The sequence below is a fragment of the Coregonus lavaretus genome (genome assembly GCF_964263955.1).
Source record: "Coregonus lavaretus genome assembly, chromosome: 2".
NCBI lineage: Eukaryota > Metazoa > Chordata > Actinopteri > Salmoniformes > Salmonidae > Coregonus > Coregonus lavaretus.
The window spans coordinates 85,524,196-85,546,881 of record NC_139989.1 but is presented as its reverse complement, the minus strand read 5'-3'; positions in this window follow the sequence as shown (position 1 = coordinate 85,546,881).

Below are 22,686 nucleotides of genomic sequence, written 5' to 3'. Positions count from 1 at the left end.
CATTGGAGAGACTGAGAGTGATGTCAGCCAATCCCGGGAGGAGCCACCGGTGCAGCCAGTGATGAACATGGACCCAAGAACTCTGATGGGGGACAGGAGGAGGAGCTTCAAGGCGGCCTGGTACCACATCCACCCCTGGCTTCAATATTCAAACAAATCAGACTCTGTGGTTTGTTACGCCTGTCTCAGAGACTGGATTGGATTCAAAATTGGGTTTTAACAACTGGAAGAAGGCAACTTACAAAGACGGGGGGATTTGCAATTCATGTAAGTGCTGAGCGGCACAAACAAGCAATGATTACGTGGAGAGTCTATCAGAAAGCTGTAAAAAGTAATGCAACACTGGTAAATGCCCTAAACAAGGAACAAAACAAACAGGTTCAAGAAAATGGGGACTATATTAAAACAATAGGAGAAGTACTACTACTTACAGCCACACAAAACATTGCACAAAGAGGACACGATGAGTCTGCAGAGTCTGATAATAAAGGGAACTTCATGGCAATCCTAGAAACAATAGCTAAGCATGACACAACTGTGGAAAAAAGGTTGACTTCCATTCATAATGCAAAATACACAAGCAAAGGGATTCAGAATGAGGTTCTGAGTTGTTTGGCAGACATGGTTCCAACAGAGATGATAGAAGAAGTGAAAGACAGTGAGGTCTTCAGCATAATGGCAGACGGAAAACAAAAGATGTAAAAACAAAAAAGGATCAGATATCTCCAGTACTCAGGTACTATTTCAGTGGAGCTGTCCATGAGAGCTGTCTCCACTTTGAATCGGCTGATCCACTAGATGCAGCAGGGCTTACTGACTAAATCATACACATATTAGAAAGTCATGGTCTTCAATACTAAAACAACCTAGTAGGCCAAGCATATGACGGTGCTTCAGTTATGAGTGGCAAGCATTCAGGCGTCCAGGCAACGCATTAAAGAACAAGCAAAGCCTTTTACGTCCACTGCAGTGCACACTGTCTAAACTTAGTTTTAGTGGATACAGTTCTTCTCCTTACTAGAAAGACTGTATGTCTTCACATCTGGGTCATATGAACATCAAAAATGGCTTAGCGTACAAAGAGAGATGTACCCAGGTGCACCTAGAGAGCTTCAGAGACTAAGTGACACTCGCTGGGCATGTCGATATATGGCTCTACATACTATTATGGATAGATTGCCTGCCGTTAAGCGAGTCCTGAAAGACATAGTCCAAGAACACAACGGTGACAGATCTGTTGAGGCACGAGGTCTGCTTGCACAGATAGATTTACAATTCATTGTGTTCCTTGTTCCACTGCATAACGTTTTTGGAGAAGCAACATTTCTATCAGAGATGCTACAGTCTTCATCACTTGACCTGTCAAAGGCTGTTGATTTAGTTGAAGCCTTAGTTCAAACTTTGAATGACTACAGGGATGAGTCATTTTCTGATGACCTATGGAATGAAGTGTTGAACACAGCTGAGCAATGTGATACTGCAATACAGCCCCCTGCAAAACCTTGCCTTGGGAGAGGTGTGCACATTTCATGGGCGGGATCTGTACCCAGGTGTCCCATGGGAAAAACCAGTGTATTGACCATTAGACCAAGAGGTAATGCCCTCTTGACCTGAGGGTGACACTGATTTTGAAGTTGAAGGCAGGACTACCTCATTACCAGATCATGAGACAGACTCATGTTTTCTACACACATGGGATAGTGTAAAATTAACTTTACCTAGGAAGCCCATGCTAGAAGTGTTAGGAGGTGGAAGTTAGAGAATTAGTCCAGTAACTGAAAGGTCACTGGTTTGAGTCCTGAGCCAGACAACAAAACATGGGATTGGATCTGAACTGGCAGATCTGTGACCAACCCCTTCAGAAAGACAAATTCCCTTTGTTCCCTGTAACATGGACTAATAAAGTTGTACTGTACTGTGCTGTGCTGCACTTTATTGAACAGAACCTGAGAGTCCAGCATGTCAGGGGATGGGGTGGGGGTGGGGGTGGGGGTGGGGGGTGAGAGCAGCACAGTGTCTCCTGAGTGGCGCAGTGCTAACTGTGCCACTAGAGATCCTGGTTCGAATCCAGGCTCTGTCGCAGCCGGCCGCGACCGGGAGACTCATGGGCGGCGCACAATTGGCCCAGCGTCGTCCAGGGTAGGGGAGGGAATGGCCGGCAGGGATGTAGCTCAGTTGATAGAGCATGGCGTTTGCAACGCCAGGGTTGTGGGTTCGATTCCCACGGGGGGCCAGTATTTAAAAATAAAAAATAAAAAAAATGTATTCACTAACTGTAAGTCGCTCTGGATAAGAGCGTCTGCTAAATGACTAAAATGTAAATGTAATGTAAAGCAGCAGTGGGGGATGGGTAGCTAGTCCTTGATTGGCTGTAGACCTGGGAGCCACAATTGCCAAGAGAAATTCAATGAAATAATAGAATTATGAAATAGGCTGAATCAAATTGTGTTTACATATGTTTAAGACTCACACTTAGCTCAGCCTGTTTCTTCCACTTCATGATCTGGGTATCATTGCCGACCCTCAACCTGTTAACATGTCCTCTAGTGGCATCAGAACATAGGCAGATGGCCATGGAGTTCAGAGTGAAGAATATCTTCTCACAGCATCCTCCCCTCCACAGCTCCATCTCCAGGCATGTTGGTACAAACTTCATTTTATTTTGCCTGCTGGTGAACAAGGCCATTGACAGCACCATCCATGTCCCTCTGTCAAGGAGGTCCTGCTTCTTACGTTGAAAGTCGTCTCTGAAAAGAGGAGACATTAGAAGCTTTGTCTTTTGTCTCGGACAAGGCTTACATGTCAGAGTTGTACTTACTTTACTAATTTACTTGTAGAAACGGTACAACTATATACAACATGAACATTGTGAAATGATTGATATTGGACATCTAGTGTGAACATGATATTGGGTTAGTCCTCACATTGTGGTGATTTCGCTACCTTTGATGAGGTCTACTTTGAGGTTTCTGGCCTGGAGAAGGGTTGCCCTCTAGCAGGTGGTCATCAAAGGTGCCTTCTCCTCTGCCCCACGCCAGAGTCTCACTCCAGGAAAAGGTCTGAAAGACCTCTGTCTCCACCGGTTGGGACAAGGGACCATCTTTTTCTGGACCAACTCCTTTCTCTGAAAGTACGTAGAAATCACACAAACCTATGATCCTACATTGTAGATATATGGTATGGCATATCAATTGAATTTTAATCTCAAGTCTAAAAAACAATCACTCTTATCACATACTTCTACTACCTTCCCTCTTGATGATGTCCTCTTTGTACTTCTTCACGTGTGACCTCATAAACAAAGGATGGAGGTATTGATGGCAATCCAGGTAATATCTGGCCCTGGCAAGGGGACAAGACCCATAGACTGGAGGTGTCCTCTTCACCTCGGGGACAGGGGACTTTGTTGGTCTTCCAGACAATCTCACCTTCTTCTCCTTAGCTGGTGTAACAGACAATCTCACCTTCTTCTCCTTAGCTGGTGTAACAGACAATCTCACCTTCTTCACCTTAGCTGGTGTAACAGACAATCTCACCTTCTTCACCTTAGCTGGTGTAACAGCCAATCTCACCTTCTTCACCTTAGCTGGTGTAACAGCCAATCTCACCTTCTTCACCTTAGCTGGTGTAACAGCCAATCTCACCTTCTTCACCTTAGCTGGTGTAACAGCCAATCTCACCTTCTTCACCTTAGCTGGTGTAACAGCCAATCTCACCTTCTTCACCTTAGCTGGTGTAACAGACAATCTCACCTTCTTCACCTTAGCTGGTGTTCAAGCCAATGTCACCTTCTTCACCTTAGCTGGTGTAGCAGCCAATCTCACCTTCTTCTCCTTAGCTGGTGTAACATACAATCTCACCTTCTTCTCCTTAGCTGGTGTAACAGACAATCTCACCTTCTACACCTTAGCTGGTGTAACAGACAATCTCACCTTCTTCACCTTAGCTGGTGTAACAGCCAATCTCACCTTCTTCACCTTAGCTGGTGTAACAGCCAATCTCACCTTCTTCACCTTAGCTGGTGTAACAGCCAATCTCACCTTCTTCACCTTAGCTGGTGTAACAGCCAATCTCACCTTCTTCACCTTAGCTGGTGTAACAGCCAATCTCACCTTCTTCACCTTAGCTGGTGTAACAGCCAATCTCACCTTCTTCACCTTAGCTGGTGTAACAGACAATCTCAGCTTCTTCACCTTTGCTGGTGTTCAAGCCAATGTCACCTTCTTCACCTTAGCTGGTGTAACAGCCAATCTCACCTTCTTCACCTTAGCTGGTGTAACAGACAATCTCACCTTCTTCACCTTAGCTGGTGTAACAGCCAATCTCACCTTCTTCACCTTAGCTGGTGTAACAGCCAATCTCACCTTCTTCACCTTAGCTGGTGTAACAGACAATCTCACCTTCTTCACCTTAGCTGGTGTTCAAGCCAATCTCACCTTCTTCACCTTAGCTGGTGTAACATACAATCTCACCTTCTTCACCTTAGCTGGTGTAACAGCCAATCTCACCTTCTTCACCTTAGCTGGTGTAACAGCCAATCTCACCTTCTTCACCTTAGCTGGTGTAACAGCCAATCTCACCTTCTTCAACTTAGCTGGTGTAACAGCCAATCTCACCTTCTTCACCTTAGCTGGTGTTCAAGCCAATCTCACCTTCTTCACCTTAGCTGGTGTAACAGCCAATCTCACCTTCTTCACCATAGCTGGTGTAACAGCCAATCTCACTTTCTTCACCTTAGCTGGTGTTCAAGCCAATGTCACCTTCTTCACCTTAGCTGGTGTAACATACAATCTCACCTTCTTCACCTTAGCTGGTGTAACAGCCAATCTCACCTTCTTCACCTTAGCTGTGTGTGTGTGTGTGTCTATATAGTAAATGCTATATATATATTATATGGTTATATATTGATCATTATATATTATATTTATATGAATGAAGGTATTGTGTATATACTGTATATATATAAAAATATAATGTGTAAAACTGGCAGTGTGAATGTTAAAACAATAAATGTTATAGAATAAGAGTTTACTGAAAATAATATAAGTAATTAAGTGAATAATTTTTTGTTTGTAAATGAAACCTAGGCTATACAATTATTGTAATATGTAAATAAACATATATTTTTATGATTTATCTTTCCTGGTTGTTATTTCTCAGTATCTCTAAACAGAAAATGTGCCAATCAATAAAGTTTTCTTTGGTTGAAGCACCATCTGTAGATTGCGTGATTTGATTGGACAACGAGCATTTAAAGAAAGACACGCAACTACAGAGGACAAACATTTTATGATTCATTATTTTTTGAAGTATTGACCTTGGGAGAGTACCTTTTTAGTGTTTTTCAAAATTGTTATTACACGACAAGTTCAAGCCAATTTTGTTTGCATTTTCAAATGATATATATTTATGTCTTATGACTTAATTGTAGCAGCGTAACTGTGTTGTGAGATCTTAACTAGAACAATAAGAAACTATTACTGGATATAGTCAATGGGATAGTTGTTGTCATGGTAGACTTTTAAAACGAATTATGTGGCTGGCCACCCCTTTACAACTCGGAAGGCATGGTTTTGCAGATAAATGAGTAAAAGTGAACTACACTCTTAAAAGAAAAGCTTCCTGTAGGATCCTTTATGATAATATAAGGTAAAAAATATACCTTAAGATTAATTTCCAAGCCTATACTCTGCCATCAGCTCGTTGTTGAACCGTTGTAGACTTCAGGGGTTCTTTGAAGAAGCCTTTTCAAAAGAGGGGTTCGGTTTGGAACCAGCAGCGCCCTCGTGAGTAAAGGCCGCTCCAGCGCAGAATTCAAATTGAGACCGTTGGTCAAAAGACAACTGGAAGCGGGAAGCGCGCGGATGGTTGGAGAGACGCGACCAATAAGAGATGACTTGCAACGGATTGACCTGAAAGGTGAGTGAACCTTAGCTATTCGCTAGCTAAGATAATAATTCATCAAACTACTATCAAATAACTAAAAAACAATACATCATGTAATGTACTCTTGGTTTTTCATTAGCTAGCCAAGCTACATAGCCTGTAATGTTAGCTGGTAATTGTTGTATAAATGTTGGTACGTTTTAGCTAACGTTAGCTACAGTAGCTAGCTAGTTAAAGTTACTGTAACGTTAGCTAACTTTAGCTGGCTAGACTCAATATTGAGAAATTGTAGTCATTTAAACCCATGATATGCTTTCTCACCATCTCCTTCCATCCTCCTCCCGTTAGTACCTGGCTTATCCTGCCCCTGTCCAGTTAAGTGGTGGAGAGTTTGGGAGCTGTGAGCTCGGATAGAAAAATGTATCAACCGCCACGAACAGGTAAAACAGACACACACACACACACACACACAGATGACCCAATGTAGATTATGTTCGACTTGACAAAAAGAAGAATACATAAAGCAGATCAGATTAGTTAGATGCATTTGATATTGAATACTCATGTTGTTTATGTTGTGTTTGTGTCTAATTGATGTCTTTCAGGTTGGTGTATTGGGGCGGATTGTTCTGTCCTCTGTATTTCAGACCAAAGCAAGACAATGTTTAAAGCTCGCTATGGATCTACTAACAGGTTAGCCTCTATAAAGTATTTGGATGTATTTGAAGTGTGATTATAATGTGTTCTGTGTTACTCCTTTGTCTATCCAATACTAACTGAATGGTGAATGAATGTATTTACAGTGAATCAATCAATCAATACAGTTTGATTATAGTGTGTTCTGTGTAATTCCTTCATCTTTTCCAGCACTAACTGAATGGTGAATGAATGTATTTGCAGTCAATCAATCAATCAATCAATACAGTGTTTGAACAAAATTCAACTCCAGTTGAAGAACTGGGACAAGCTACAAATCTCATTGTGGGGTAGGCCATATCTTAGTCTGGAATTAACATTGACATTACTGACATACACGTAATAACCACTCATTGTACTCATAAATAAGGTAGCCTGTGTAATCACCTTGAAATAACAGAATTATGAAATAGGCTGAATCAGATTGTGTTTACATATGTTTAAGACTCACACTTACCTCAGCCTGTTTCTTCCACTTCATGATCTGAGTATCATTGCCGACCCTCAACCTGTTAACATGTCCTCTAGTGGCATCAGAACATAGGCAGATGGCCATGGAGTTCAGAGTGAAGAATATCTTCTCACAGCATCCTCCCCTCCACAGCTCCATCTCCAGGCATGTTGGTACAAACTTCATTTTATTTTGCCTGCTGGTGAACAAGGCCATTGACAGCACCATCCATGTCCCTCTGTCAAGGAGGTCCTGCTTCTTACGTTGAAAGTCGTCTCTGAAAAGAGTAGACATTAGAAGGTTTCTTCTCTTAGTTTTGTCTTTTGTCTCGGACAAGGCTTACATGTCAGAGGCGTACTTACTTTACTAATTTACTTGTAGAAACGGTACAACTATATACAACATGTCAATTGTGAAATGATATATATTTTACATCTAGTGTGAACATGATATTGGGTTAATCCTCACATTGTGGTGATTTCTCTACCTTTAGATGAGGTCTACTTTGAGGTTTCTGGCCTGGGGAAGGGTTGCCCTCTAACAGGTGGTCATCAAAGGTGCCTTCTCCTCTGCCCCACGCCAGAGTCTCACTCCAGGAAAAGGTCTGAAAGACCTCTGTCTCCACAGGTTGGGACAAGGGACCATCTTTTTCCTGCACTAACTCCCTTTCTCTGAAAGTACTTAGAAATCACACAAACCTTTGATCCTACATTGTAGATACATGGTATGGCATATCAACTGAATTATAATCTCAAGTCTAAAAAACAATCACTCTTATCACATACTTCTACTACCTTCCCTCTTGATGAAGTCCTCTTTGTACTTCTTCACGTGTGACCTCATAAACAAAGCATGGAGGTATTGATGGCAATCCAGGTAATATCTGGCCCTGGCAAGGGGACCAGACCCATAGACTGGAGGTGTCCTCTTCACCTCGGGGACAGGGGACTTTGTTGGTCTTCCAGACAATCTCACCTTCTTGACCTTAGCTGGTGTTCCAGCCAATCTCACCTTCTTCTCCTTAGCTGGTGTAACAGACAATCTCAACTTCTTCACCTTAGCTGGTGTAACAGCCAATCTCACCTTCTTCACCTTAGCTGGTGTAACAGCCAATCTCACCTTCTTCTCCTTAGCTGGTGTAACAGACAATCTCACCTTCTTCACCTTAGCTGGTGTAACAGCCAATCTCACCTTCTTCACCTTAGCTGGTCTTCCAGACAATCTCACCTTCTTCACCTTAGCTGGTGTAACAGCCAATCTCACCTTCTTCTCCTTAGCTGGTGTAACAGCCAATCTCACCTTCTTCTCCTTAGCTGGTGTAACAGCCAATCTCACCTTCTTCTCCTTAGCTGGTGTAACAGCCAATCTCACCTTCTTCACCTTAGCTGGTGTAACAGCCAATCTCACCTTCTTCTCCTTAGCTGGTGTAACAGCCAATCTCACCTTCTTCACCTTAGCTGGTGTAACAGCCAATCTCACCTTCTTCACCTTAGCTGGTGTAACAGCCAATCTCCCCTTCTTCTCCTTAGCTGGTGTAACAGCCAATCTCACCTTCTTCTCCTTAGCTGGTGTAACAGCCAATCTCACCTTCTTCTCCTTAGCTGGTGTAACAGCCAATCTCACCTTCTTCTCCTTAGCTGGTGTAACAGCCAATCTCACCTTCTTCTCCTTAGCTGGTGTAACAGCCAATCTCACCTTCTTCTCCTTAGCTGGTGTAACAGCCAATCTCACCTTCTTCTCCTTAGCTGGTGTAACAGCCAATCTCACCTTCTTCTCCTTAGCTGGTGTAACAGCCAATCTCACCTTCTTCTCCTTAGCTGGTGTAACAGCCAATCTCACCTTCTTCTCCTTAGCTGGTGTAACAGCCAATGTCCTCTTCTTACCCTTCTTCTGGGTCTTGGTTCTTAGTGTGGCCAATCAGCACGGCCGGCACAGAAATGAGGTTTTAGATGGAGACACAGGATCCAGTGGTCTGGCAGTAGGAGGACTGGTCAGGGACAAAACACTTGTCCTATTGTACCCTCCTCTGCCTTTAACTCATTCTAAACTACAACCTACATATTGATTCTCAGACATATTGTCCTCACAACTGTCTGTCTCTCCCTATCTCTCAATACTGTATGTATGTGTGTGTGTGTGTGTGTGTGTGTGTGTGTACTCGTTTTGGTGACATATGAAGACAATTTTATGACAACTCACCTTCAATGTCAGGACGCTCGGAAATATGAGGACATTTTTGGAGTCCTCATTTTTCCGAGCTCACTACAGTGTTCTAGACGACCATAGAATGCCCCTAAACCAAAAATCTGAAAAGTCTTTAAATGTCACAATCTCATGATTTGAAGTGTGTGTGTGTGTTTACGCTTTTTGCTCACCTGTGAATACGCCACCTAGTGGTCAGTTTTGGAACATTAACACACTTTAAACACACTTTAGTCACGTGACACACTTTAGTCACGTGACACACTTTAGTTACATGACATTTCCTGATTTTGTTTGAGCACACTTTCCAACTATTCAAGATAGATTTACTTGAATACACATAATACATGTCATCATAGTCAACTATAACTAAGCTTTGGAGAAAAGCGTCTGCTAAATGGCATATTATTTATTTATTATCATAAAATCCTCCTAAATCCCTCAAATAAAAACGTAATTTAGCATCAATTAGCCAGATAAGCTAATGTTAGCAAATTAGCTGAAAGGAATGAAAAGGACTTTTGCCACATGGAAAATTCAGAACTGGAAGAAGTGCAAGAGAAATGAAGGTAATACATTTATTTTTCTTCATTTACAACTAAAGAGATAGTTATTATCTAAGCTGTTCTTACATTTAAGTGTTCTTGACCACAAATGTTACTTAGCACTATCATGTTTTTCCATTTAAAGCCAAAGTGATGATATTGGTTGTTCAGTTCAGATAATGTTATTTGTAGAGTTTACAGTACTATACTTTTATAACAGTATTTATCTTTGAAGGTGTTAAGATTGCTTACTGTGCTTACTGTGAAAAGATTGCTATTGTGATTGCAGTTGCATAAGGTTAGCACTGATCGGTTAGCCTAATAAGCTAACCGGATACTGCATTAGTAAGAACATGAGCACGATATGACTAAAAGCAGACTAATACCATTTGATATATCCTTATTCGATTCAAATCAAGTATTAGTCTTTTCTGTATTTGTCTCGCTGACTTTTTGTCATCCAATGTAGATGTTTTCTAGTTGAGGAGCACATGGGCAATTGAAGAGCATGTCAAAACGAAGAGCCAGACTTAGTCCTGAGGCTGAGGCTATTCATTTTATTATTTCTGGAAGTGACAAGCCTTGTATAAAGTCAAATGGATCAATGACTATAAAGGTATGTTATACACACACGCTACACTTATTGGGTCATACCATATTGGGATGTCATTTGAAACACATTCAAGTCTTGCACAAGTGAAAAAATCACTGCGTACTGCTGCATTAGACACATACGGCTTTAACATCCAATTTCAGAAGTTATGTTGTGATTCTTTTGCAAGCAGTTGGGGGATGGGGAAAAATATTCAAGATTTATGAACTACACCTCCCAACTTCTATTAGAATGTGTGATATTGGTGGTAATTTCCTTGGCCAGTCGGCAGACCGTTCGCGCTATGTGTGAAAGCCGGTAATGTGATTTAAATTCAAAAATGTTTTTAACATTTGATCATAACAACCCCAACGATAAACGGAATGTAGAAGCATTTGGGTGATAAAAATTTACAATATATGTGAATGATGCGTATCAGCACGTAGAACAAATACGGCACCATTCAAGTTAACAGAACAGCGAAAATGCACCGCCGAGTAGGCCTACCGACAGAGTGTTCACAACATGAGTGGGTGTGTGCGTAATCCCTGCCTGTTGTGATTTGGGATTTTTTGTGTACGCTGATGTCCTTAAATACAAAGTCTGCAATAAAGCGGTCTAAAGCGAGGAGTCAAAGGCAGACTCAGCGGTGCAAGTCACTGCAGGTCTAGTGGTGATAACTGCTGGAACCTGACCGGGGATCACATCTCTTTTTGCCCCGCTTTAACGCCATTGTTTCGGCGTTTCCGTTTTTAGCTGTAGATCTGTCATTAAATCCAACATAAAATATGTCTCCTCGTGATTTCATAGTTTTCAGACCAAATTTATTTTGAATGATGTCACCTTTTTGGGTCCTTACCAGTTTGCACCCCTGCAATGGATCTTTCCCCTAAATATTAAATCATACACATTGATAAGCAGGCTAAATGGGTCTGATCAACTGCAATTCATTAACCTAATTTGAACTGTATTACTTGATACTAAGTTCTTAACTTCTAGCTTCCCTACACTGGCTTCCTGTTAAGGCAAGGGCTGATTTCAAGGTTTTACTGTTAACCTATAAAGCGTTACATGGGCTTGCTCCTACCTATCTTTCCGAGTTGGTCCTGCCGTACATACCAATACGTACGCTGCGGTCACAAGACGCAGGCCTCCTAATTGTCCCTAGAATTTCTAAGCAAACAGCGGGAGGCAGGGCTTTCTCCTATAGATCTCCATTTTTATGGAACAGTCTGCCTACCCATGTGAGAGACGCAGACTCGGTCTCAACCTTTAAGTCTTTACTGAAGACTTATCTCTTCAGTAGGTCATATGATTGAGTGTAGTCTGGCCCAGGAGTGTGAAGGTGAACGGAAAGGCTCTGGAGCAACGAACAGCCCTTGCTGTCTCTGCCAGGCCGGTTCCCCTCTCCACTGGGGTTCTCTGCCTCTAACCCTGTTGCAGGGGCTGAGTCACTGGCTTTCTGGTGCTCTTTCATGCCGTCCCTGGGAGGGGTGCGTCACTTGAGTGGGTTGAGTTACTGACGTGATCTTCCTGTCTGGGTTGGCGCCCCCCCTTGGTTTGTGCTGTGGTGGAGACCTCTGTGGGCTATACTCGGCCTTGTCTCAGGATTGTAAGTTGGTGGTTGAGGATATCCCTCTAGTGGTGCGGGGGCTGTGCTTTGGCAGAGTGGGTGGGGTTATATCCTTCCTGTTTGGCCCTGTCCGGGGGTTTCTTCGGATGGGGCCACAGTGTCTCCGGACCGCTCCTGTCTCAGCCTCCAGTATTTATGCTGCAGTAGTTTATGTGTCGGGGGGCTGGGGTTAGTTGGTTATACCTGGAGTACTTCTCCTGTCTTATCCAGTGTCCTGTGTGAATTTAAGTATGCTCTCTCTAATTCTCTCGTTCTCTCTTTCTCTCTGAGAACCTGAGCCCTAGGACCATACGTCAGGACTACCGGGCATGATGACACCTTGCTGTCCCCAGTCCGCCTGGCCTTGCTGCTATTCCAGTTTCAACTGTTCTGCCTGCGGTTACGAAACCCCTACCTGTCCCAGACCTGCTGTTTTCAACTCTTAATGATCGGCTATGAAAAGCCAACTGAGAGACCTGAGCCCTAGGACCATACGTCGGGACTACCGGCCGTGGTGACTCCTTGCTGTCCCCAGTCCGCCTGGCCTTGCTGCTATTCCAGTTTCAACTGTTCTGCCTGCGGTTATGGAACCCCTACCTGTCCCAGACCTGCTGTTTTCAACTCTTAATGATCGGCTATGAAAAGCCAACTGAGATTTATTCCTGATTATTATTTGACCATGCTTGTCACTTATGAACATTTTTGAACATCTTGGCATGGTTCTGTTATAATCTTCACCCGGCACAGCCAGAAGAGGACTGGCCACCCCTCATAGCCTGGTTCCTCTCTAGGTTTCTTCCTAGGTTTTCGCCTTTCTAGGGAGTTTTTCCTAGCCACCGTGCTTCTACACCTGCATTACTAGCTGTTTGGGGTTTTAGGCTGGGTTTCTGTACAGCACTTCGAGATATTAGCTGATGTAAGAAGGGCTATATAAAATAAAATTGATTGATTGATTGTTACATCAGGACGTGGTGTATTTGCCTCAGCACCAATTGAAAAGGGATCCTTTGTCCTCGAGTACCGTGGGGAGTTTATATCGCAATATGAATGGGACAAGAGGCAGGGGAAGTATACGGAAAAGCAAAATGCTTTCTTGTTTGATTTTGAATGGAACAATGACTCATGGTGGTAAGTAAAACCCTATAAGACATCAGTTAATCTCTATATGTTTATATGTGTTGTGGAGAAAACGTAAATCTGTTTCCCTCTTCAATTTTAGCATAGATGCATCCTGCGAAGATGGTTCACTGGGGAGGCTGGTAAATGATGCCCACAGGTCCCCAAATTGCAAAATGAAAAAGATGATAGTCCAATGTAAACCTCCTCTTTGCTTGTTTGCTATTGAAAACATCCAAGCAGAGAGTGAAATAACCTATGATTATGGATAATATCAGTGGCCATGGCGTGCTCTGGTAAGTAAATCTGCTTTGATATATTATAATGTATAGGATCTGTCAAAGAATTATAAAATATATAAATACATGTCCCTTCTTACATGTATGTTGTCACCGCTTTATATATATATATACAGTTGAAGTCGGAAGTTTACATACACCTTAGCCAAATACATTTAAACTCAGTTTTTCACAATTCCTGACATTTAATCCAAGTAAAAATTCCCTGTTTTAGGTCAGTTAGGATCACCACTTTATTTTAAGAATGTGAAATGTCAGAATAATAGTAGAGAGAATTATTTATTTCAGCTTTTATTTCTTTCATCACATTCCCAGTGGGTCAGAAGTTTACATACACTCAATTAGTATTTGGTAGCATTGCCTTTAAATTGTTTAACTTGGGTCAAACGTTTCGGGAAGCCTTCCACAAGCTTCCCACAATAAGTTGGGTGAATTTTGGCCGATTCCTCCTGACAGAGCTGGTGTAACTGAGTCAGGTTTGTAGGCCTCCTTGCTCGCACACGCTTTTTCAGTTCTGCCCACACATTTTCTATAGGATTGAGGTCAGGGCTTTTTGATGGCCACTCCAAAACCTTAACTTTGTTGTCCTTAAGCCATTTTGTCACAACTTTGGAAGAATGCTTGGGGTCATTGTCCATTTGGAAGACCCATTTGCGACCAAGCTTTAACTTCCTGACTGATGTCTTGAGATGTTGCTTCAATATATCCACATAATTTTCCTTCCTCATGATGCCATCTATTTTTTTAAGCGCACCAGTCCCTCCTGCAGCAAAACACCCCCACAGCATGATGCTGCCACCCCCGTGCTTCACGGTTGGGATGGTGTCCTTCGGCTTGCAAGCCTACCCCCTTTTTCCTCCAAACATATTGATGGTCATTAAGGCCAAACAGTTCTATTTTTGTTTCATCAGACCAGAGGACATTTCTCCAAAAAGTACGATCTTTGTCCCCATGTGCAGTTGCAAACCACAGTCTGGCTTTTTTATGGCGGTTTTGAAGCAGTGGCTTCTTCCTTGCTGAGCGGCCTTTCAGGTTATGTCGATATAGGACTTGTTTTACTGTGGATATAGATACTTTTGTACCTGTTTCCTCCAGCATCATCACAAGGTCCTTTGCTGTTGTTCTGGGATTGATTTGCACCTTTCGCACCAAAGTACATGCATCTCTAGGAGACAGAATGCGTCTCCTTCCTGAGCGGTATGACGGCTTCGTGGTCCCATGGTGTTTATACTTGTGTACTATTGTTTGTACAGATGAACGTGGTACCTTCAGGCGTTTGGAAATTGCTCCCAAGGATGAACCAGACTTGTGGAGGTCTACACATTTTTTTCTAAGGTCTTGGCTGATTTCTTTTGATTTTCCCATGATGTCAAGCAAAGAGGCACTGAGTTTGAAGGTAGGCCTTGAAATAAATCCACAGGTACACCTCCAATTGACTCAAATGATGTCAATTAACCTATCAGAAGCTTTTAAAGCCATGACATAATTTTCTGGAATTTTCCAAGCTGTTTAAAGGCACAGTCAACTTAGTGTATGTAAACTTCTGACCCACTGGAATTGTGATACAGTGAATTATAAGTGAAAAAATCTGTCTGTAAACAATTGTTGGAAAAATTACTTGTATCATGCACAAAGTAGATGTCCTAACCAACTTGCCAAAACTATAGTTTGTTAACAAGAAATTTGTGGAGTGGTTGAAAAACGAGTTTTAATGACTCCAACCTAAGTGTATGTAAACTTCCGACTTCAACTGTATACACTGATTAAATAGAGTATAATACAGAATATTTATTGTTGTGTTTCGTTGCAGACACCAAGTGACAAGATCCCAGCTCAAGCTTCAGCAGACCCAGAAGTGAGACAGAGATCCACTTCATCCTTCCAACAGGTTATTACACATTTATTGTAGATCTTTTCTATTTAAATTAAATTGTTGTCTCAGTTCATTCCAAAATATGAATTAAATGGCTTTTTACTGTATTACAACCAACCTTTTGTGTAAAATGTTCACAATATCAAAATTCCCATAACTTCTTTCGATATCATAGCATAAACAAAATTAGCCCGACCATTTGACAGAACTAACCGCCCCTCAAAACATAAAATTAATCTTTATTCTCTCTAATGCCTATGTTTTTGTATTTTTGGGGCAATGTTTTTGCCCATTTAACATATTTCTTATCAATTTGCGTGATTTAATTTATATGGCAGTTAACCATTTACATTACTTTTAAGGTTGTGAGCTTTCTTTTACAACAAAAGGATAACTCAAAGTCAGGAACCTTGACTCTAGATGTGTTCAGTCGTCAAGTCCTCATTTGGTACTAAGGCTGTTCAAGACGTAAATGTGTTTCAGATGACGTCCCGATATGGTATAACCCAACCAGAGTAGAGTGTGTGTGTTACACGGCCCTCATATTGTTGGTTAGCAGATATTGTACAGTTTTAACCATTTCTATAGAGTCTTGCATAAAAAGCCCAGATCCACATATGAATTATCTTTCCTAACATCTGTGGTCAATGCAGCCCTTGACCTCAGCAATGAGTCTCACCCCAAAGGTGATTATGATAGACAGGTGGTAGGAATATATTGTGACTGAACTGAGTATGATCATTAGTTTACTAAATAGATATGATCTATATTATAAAACACTATATTTCTGACATGTTATTGTTGTATTTCGTTGCAGACACCAAGTGACAAGATCCCAGCTCAACCTTCAGCAGACCCAGAAGTGAGACAGAGATCCACTTCATCCTTCCAACAGGTTATTACATATTTATTGTAGATCTTTTCTATTTAAATTAAATTGTTGTCTCAGTTCATTCCAAAATATGAATTAAATGGCTTTTTACTGTATTACAACCAACCTTTTGTGTAAAATGTTCACAAAATCAACATTCCCATAACTTGTTTCGATATCATAGCGTAAACAAAATTAGCCCAAACATTTGACAGAACTAACCGCCCCTAAAAACATAAAATTAATCTTTATTCTCTCTAATGCCTATATTTTTGTATTTTTGGGGCAATGTTTTTGCCCATTTAACATATTTCTTATCAATTTGCGTGATTTAATTCATATGGCAGTTGATCCATTTACATTACTTTTAAGGTTGTGAGCTTTCTTTGACAACAAAAGGATAACTCAAAGTCAGGAACCTTGACTCTAGATGTGTTCAGTCGTCAAGTCCTCATTTTGTAATTAGGCTGTTCAAGACGTAAATGTCTTTCAGATGACGTCCCGATATGGTATGACCCAACCAGAGTAGAATGTGTGTGTTACACGGTCCTCATATTGTTGGTTAGCAGATATTGTACAGTTTTAACCATTTAAATAGAGTCTTGCATAAAAAGCCCAGATCCACATATGAATTATCTTTCCTAACATCTGTGGTCAATGCAGCCCTTGACCTCAGCAATGAGTCTCACCCCAAAGGCGATTATGATTGACAGTTGGTAGGAATATATTGTGACTGAACTGAGTATGATCATTAATTTACTAAATAGATATGATCTATATTATAAAACACTATATTTCTGACATGTTATTGTTGTATTTCGTTGCAGACACCAAGTGACAAGATCCCAGCTCAACCTTCAGCAGACCCAGAAGTGAGACAGAGATCCACTTCATCCTTCCAACAGGTTATTACACATTTATTGTAGATCTTTTCTATTTAAATTAAATTGTTGTCTCAGTTCATTCGAATATATATAAATTACATGGCTTTTTACTATATTACAACCAACCTTTTGTGTAAAATGTTCACAATATCAAAATTCCCATCACTTGTTTCGATATCATAGCATAAACAAAATTAGCCAGACCATTTGACAGAACTAACCGCCCCTCAAAACATTAAATTAATCTTTATTCTCTCTAATGCCTATGTTTTTTGTATTTTTGGGGCAATGTTTTTGCCCATTTAACATATTTCTTGTCAATTTGCGTGATTTAATTCATATGGAAGTTGGTCCATTTACATTACTTTTAAGGTTGTGAGCTTTCTTTGACAACAAAAGGATAACTCAAAGTCAGGAACCTTGACTCTAGATGTGTTCAGTCATCAAGTCCTCATTTGGTAATTAGGATGTTCAAGACGTAAATGTGTTTCAGATTACGTCCCGGTATGGTATGACCCAACCAGAATAGAGTGTGTGTGTGTTACACGGTCCTCATATTGTTGGTTAGCAGATATTGTACAGTTTTAACCATTTCTATAGAGTCTTGCATAAAAAGCCCAGATCCACATATGAATTATCTTTCCTAACATTTGTGGTCAATGCAGCCCTTGACCTCAGCAATGAGTCTCACCCCAAATGGGATTATGATAGACAGGTGGTAGGAATATATTGTGACTGAACTGAGTATGATCATTAGTTTACTAAATATATATGATCTATATTATAAAACACAATATTTCTGACATGTTATTGTTGTATTTCGTTGCAGACACCAAGTGACAAGATCCCAGCTCAACCTTCAGCAGACCCAGAAGTGAGACAGAGATCCACTTCATCCTTCCAACAGGTTATTACACATTTATTGTAGATCTTTTCTATTTAAATTAAAATGTTGTCTCAGTTCATTCCAAAATATGAATTAAATGGCTTTTTACTGTATTACAACCAACCTTTTGTGTAAAATGTTCACAAAATCAACATTCCCATAACTTGTTTCGATATCATAGCGTACACAAAATTAGCCCAACCATTTGACAGAACTAACCGCCCCTCAAAACATAAAATTAATCTTTATTCTCTCTAATGCCTATGTTTTTGTATTTTTGGGGCAATGTTTTTGCCCATTTAACATATTTCTTATCAATTTGCGTGATTTAATTTATATGGCAGTTGATCCATTTACATTACTTTTAAGGTTGTGAGCTTTCTTTGACAACAAAAGGATAACTCAAAGTCAGGAACCTTGACTATAGATGTGTTCAGTCGTCAAGTCCTCATTTGGTACTAAGGCTGTTCAAGACGTAAATGTGTTTCAAATGACGTCCCGATATGGTATGACCCAACAGAGTAGAGTGTGTGTGTTACACGGTCCTCGTATTGTTGGTTAGCAGATATTGTACAGTTTTAACCATTTCTATAGAGTCTTGCATAAAAAGCCCAGATCCACATATGAATTATCTTTCCTAACATTTGTGGTCAATGCAGCCCTTGACCTCAGCAATGAGTCTCACCCCAAAGGGGATTATGATAGACAGGTGGTAGGAAAATATTGTGACTGAACTGAGTATGATCATTAGTTTACGAAATAGATATGATCTATATTATAAAACACTATATTTCTGACATGTTATTGTTGTATTTCGTTGCAGACACCAAGTGACAAGATCCCAGCTCAACCTTCAGCAGACCCAGAAGTGAGACAGAGATCCACTTCATCCTTCCAACAGGTTATTACACATTTATTGTAGATCTTTTCTATTTAAATTAAATTGTTGTCTCAGTTCATTCCAAAATATGAATTAAATGGCTTTTTACTGTATTACAACCAACCTTTTGTGTAAAATGTTCACAAAATCAACATTCCCATAACTTGTTTCGATATCATAGCGTAAACAAAATTAGCCCAACCATTTGACAGAACTAACCGCCCCTCAAAACATAAAATTAATCTTTATTCTCTCTAATGCCTATGTTTTTGTATTTTTGGGGCAATGTTTTTGCCCATTTAACATATTTCTTATCAATTTGCGTGATTTAATTTATATGGCAGTTGATCCATTTACATTACTTTTAAGGTTGTGAGCTTTCTTTGACAACAAAAGGATAACTCAAAGTCAGGAACCTTGACTATAGATGTGTTCAGTCGTCAAGTCCTCATTTGGTACTAAGGCTGTTCAAGACGTAAATGTGTTTCAGATGACGTCCCGATATGGTATGACCCAACAGAGTAGAGTGTGTGTGTTACACGGTCCTCATATTGTTGGTTAGCAGATATTGTACAGTTTTAACCATTTCTATAGAGTCTTGCATAAAAAGCCCAGATCCACATATGAATTATCTTTCCTAACATTTGTGGTCAATGCAGCCCTTGACCTCAGCAATGAGTCTCACCCCAAAGGGGATTATGATAGACAGGTGGTAGGACAATATTGTGACTGAACTGAGTATGATCATTAGTTTACGAAATAGATATGATCTATATTATAAAACACTATATTTCTGACATGTTATTGTTGTATTTCGTTGCAGACACCAAGTGACAAGATCCCAGCTCAACCTTCAGCAGACCCAGAAGTGAGACAGAGATCCACTTCATCCTTCCAACAGGTTATTACACATTTATTGTAGATCTTTTCTATTTAAATTAAATTGTTGTCTCAGTTCATTCCAAAATATGAATTAAATGGCTTTTTACTGTATTACAACCAACCTTTTGTGTAAAATGTTCACAAAATCAACATTCCCATAACTTGTTTCGATATCATAGCGTAAACAAAATTAGCCCAACCATTTGACAGAACTAACCGCCCCTCAAAACTTAAAATTAATCTTTATTCTCTCTAATGCCTATGTTTTTGTATTTTTGGGGCAATGTTTTTGCCCATTTAACATATTTCTTATCAATTTGCGTGATTTAATTTATATGGCAGTTGATCCATTTACATTACTTTTAAGGTTGTGAGCTTTCTTTGACAACAAAATTATAACTCAAAGTCAGGAACCTTGACTATAGATGTGTTCAGTCGTCAAGTCCTCATTTGGTACTAAGGCTGTTCAAGACGTAAATGTGTTTCAGATGACGTCCCGATATGGTATGACCCAACAGAGTAGAGTGTGTGTGTTACACGGTCCTCATATTGTTGGTTAGCAGATATTGTACAGTTTTAACCATTTCTATAGAGTCTTGCATAAAAAGCCCAGATCCACATATGAATTATCTTTCCTAACATTTGTGGTCAATGCAGCCCTTGACCTCAGCAATGAGTCTCACCCCAAAGGGGATTATGATAGACAGGTGGTAGGAAAATATTGTGACTGAACTGAGTATGATCATTAGTTTACGAAATAGATATGATCTATATTATAAAACACTATATTTCTGACATGTTATTGTTGTATTTCGTTGCAGACACCAAGTGACAAGATCCCAGCTCAACCTTCAGCAGACCCAGAAGTGAGACAGAGATCCACTTCATCCTTCCAACAGGTTATTACACATTTATTGTAGATTTTTTCTATTTAAATTAAATTGTTGTCTCAGTTCATTCCAAAATATGAATTAAATGGCTTTATACTGTATTACAACCAACCTTTTGTGTAAAATGTTCACAAAATCAACATTCCCATAACTTGTTTCGATATCATAGCGTAAACAAAATTAGCCCAACCATTTGACAGAACTAACCGCCCCTCAAAACATTAAATTAATCTTTATTGTCTCTAATGCCTATGTTTTTTGTATTTTTGGGGCAATGTTTTTGCCCATTTAACATATTTCTTGTCAATTTGCGTGATTTAATTCATATGGCAGTTGATCCATTTACATTACTTTTAAGGTTGTGAGCTTTCTTTGACAACAAAAGGATAACTCAAAGTCAGGAACCTTGACTCCAGATGTGTTCAGTCGTCAAGTCCTCATTTGGTAATTAGGATGTTCAAGACGTAAATGTGTTTCAGATTACGTCCCGATATGGTATGACCCAACCAGAGTAGAGTGTGTGTGTGTTACACGGTCCTCATATTGTTGGTTAGCAGATATTGTACAGTTTTAACCATTTTTATAGAGTCTTGCATAAAAAGCCCAGATCCATATATGAATTATCTTTCCTAACATCTGTGGTCAATGCAGCCCTTGACCTCAGCAATGAGTCTCACCCCAAAGGGGATTATGATAGACAGGTGGTAGGAATATATTGTGACTGAACTGAGTATGATCATTAGTTTACTAAATAGATATGATCTATATTATAAAACACAATATTTTTGACATGTTATTGTTGTATTTCGTTGCAGACACCAAGTGACAAGATCCCAGCTCAACCTTCAGCAGACCCAGAAGTGAGACAGAGATCCACTTCATCCTTCCAACAGGTTATTACACATTTATTGTAGATCTTTTCTACTTAAATTAAGTTGTTGTCTCAGTTCATTCCAATATATAAATTACATGGCTTTTTACTGTATTACAACCAACCTTTTGTGTAAAATGTTCACAATATCAAAATTCCCATCACTTGTTTCGATATCATAGCATAAACAAAATTAGCCCGACCATTTGTCAGAACTAACCACCCCTCAAAACATAAAATTAATCTTTATTCTCTCTAATGCCTATGTTTTTGTATTTTTGGGGCAATGTTTTTGCCCATTTAACATATTTCTTATCAATTTGCGTGATTTAATTTATATTGCAGTTGACCCATTTACATTACTTTTAAGGTTGTGAGCTTTCTTAGACATCAAAAGGATAACTCAAAGTCAGGAACCTTGACTCTAGATGTGTTCAGTCGTCATCTCCTCATTTTGTACTTAGTCTGTTCAAGGCGTAAATGTGTTTCAGATGACGTCCCGATATGGTATGACCCAACCAGAGTAGAGTGTGTGTGTTACACGGTCCTCATATTGTTGGTTAGCAGATATTGTACAGTTTTAACCATTTCTATAGAGTCTTGCTTGAAAACCCCAGATCCACATATTAATTTTTTCATTTATAGGTCATCTATAAAACAGTATTGTCAATTTCTTAACCCAAATTATTTTCACATACAGTATAATGTATAATATCCTAATTTACTGTTACGGTACTGTGTTATTAAAAACAAATATTTATTCTTCATAATTTCATTCAAGGCAAGCAAGTCCAGTGGAATTGTACCCTTCCAGTGTCCTACTGCAAAGCAGGTAAGAAAGCTGCATTCTTGTCATTAGATAAAATAGTTCATGTTCTTTGTTAACACATTGTGGTATTTTTGATGTGAGGAAACATTGTAGAAATTTGTACAGCTTAGAAAAAGCCGCCATCTGCAAAATCTGAGGCGCCGTCATGATCGTTGTGAGGATCGTTATGAGAAGAGATAGCTGAGAGACAGAGGTCTTTCAATCAGTTTACTAGAATACATTTTTCTGTGAGTATGTAGGTGTTATGCACAATGTGATGGTACTGTAGGGAGTATGATACCCTAGCTATTAATACATGTATGAAGTTATTGACAGAATTAGATGCTTTTTTTTCATTTTTTTCAGACCTTGATGAATCTTCGGATGCTGCAGACTATCTTCCAGACTCATGTGGCAATTCCTCGGATGCTTCTATTATAAG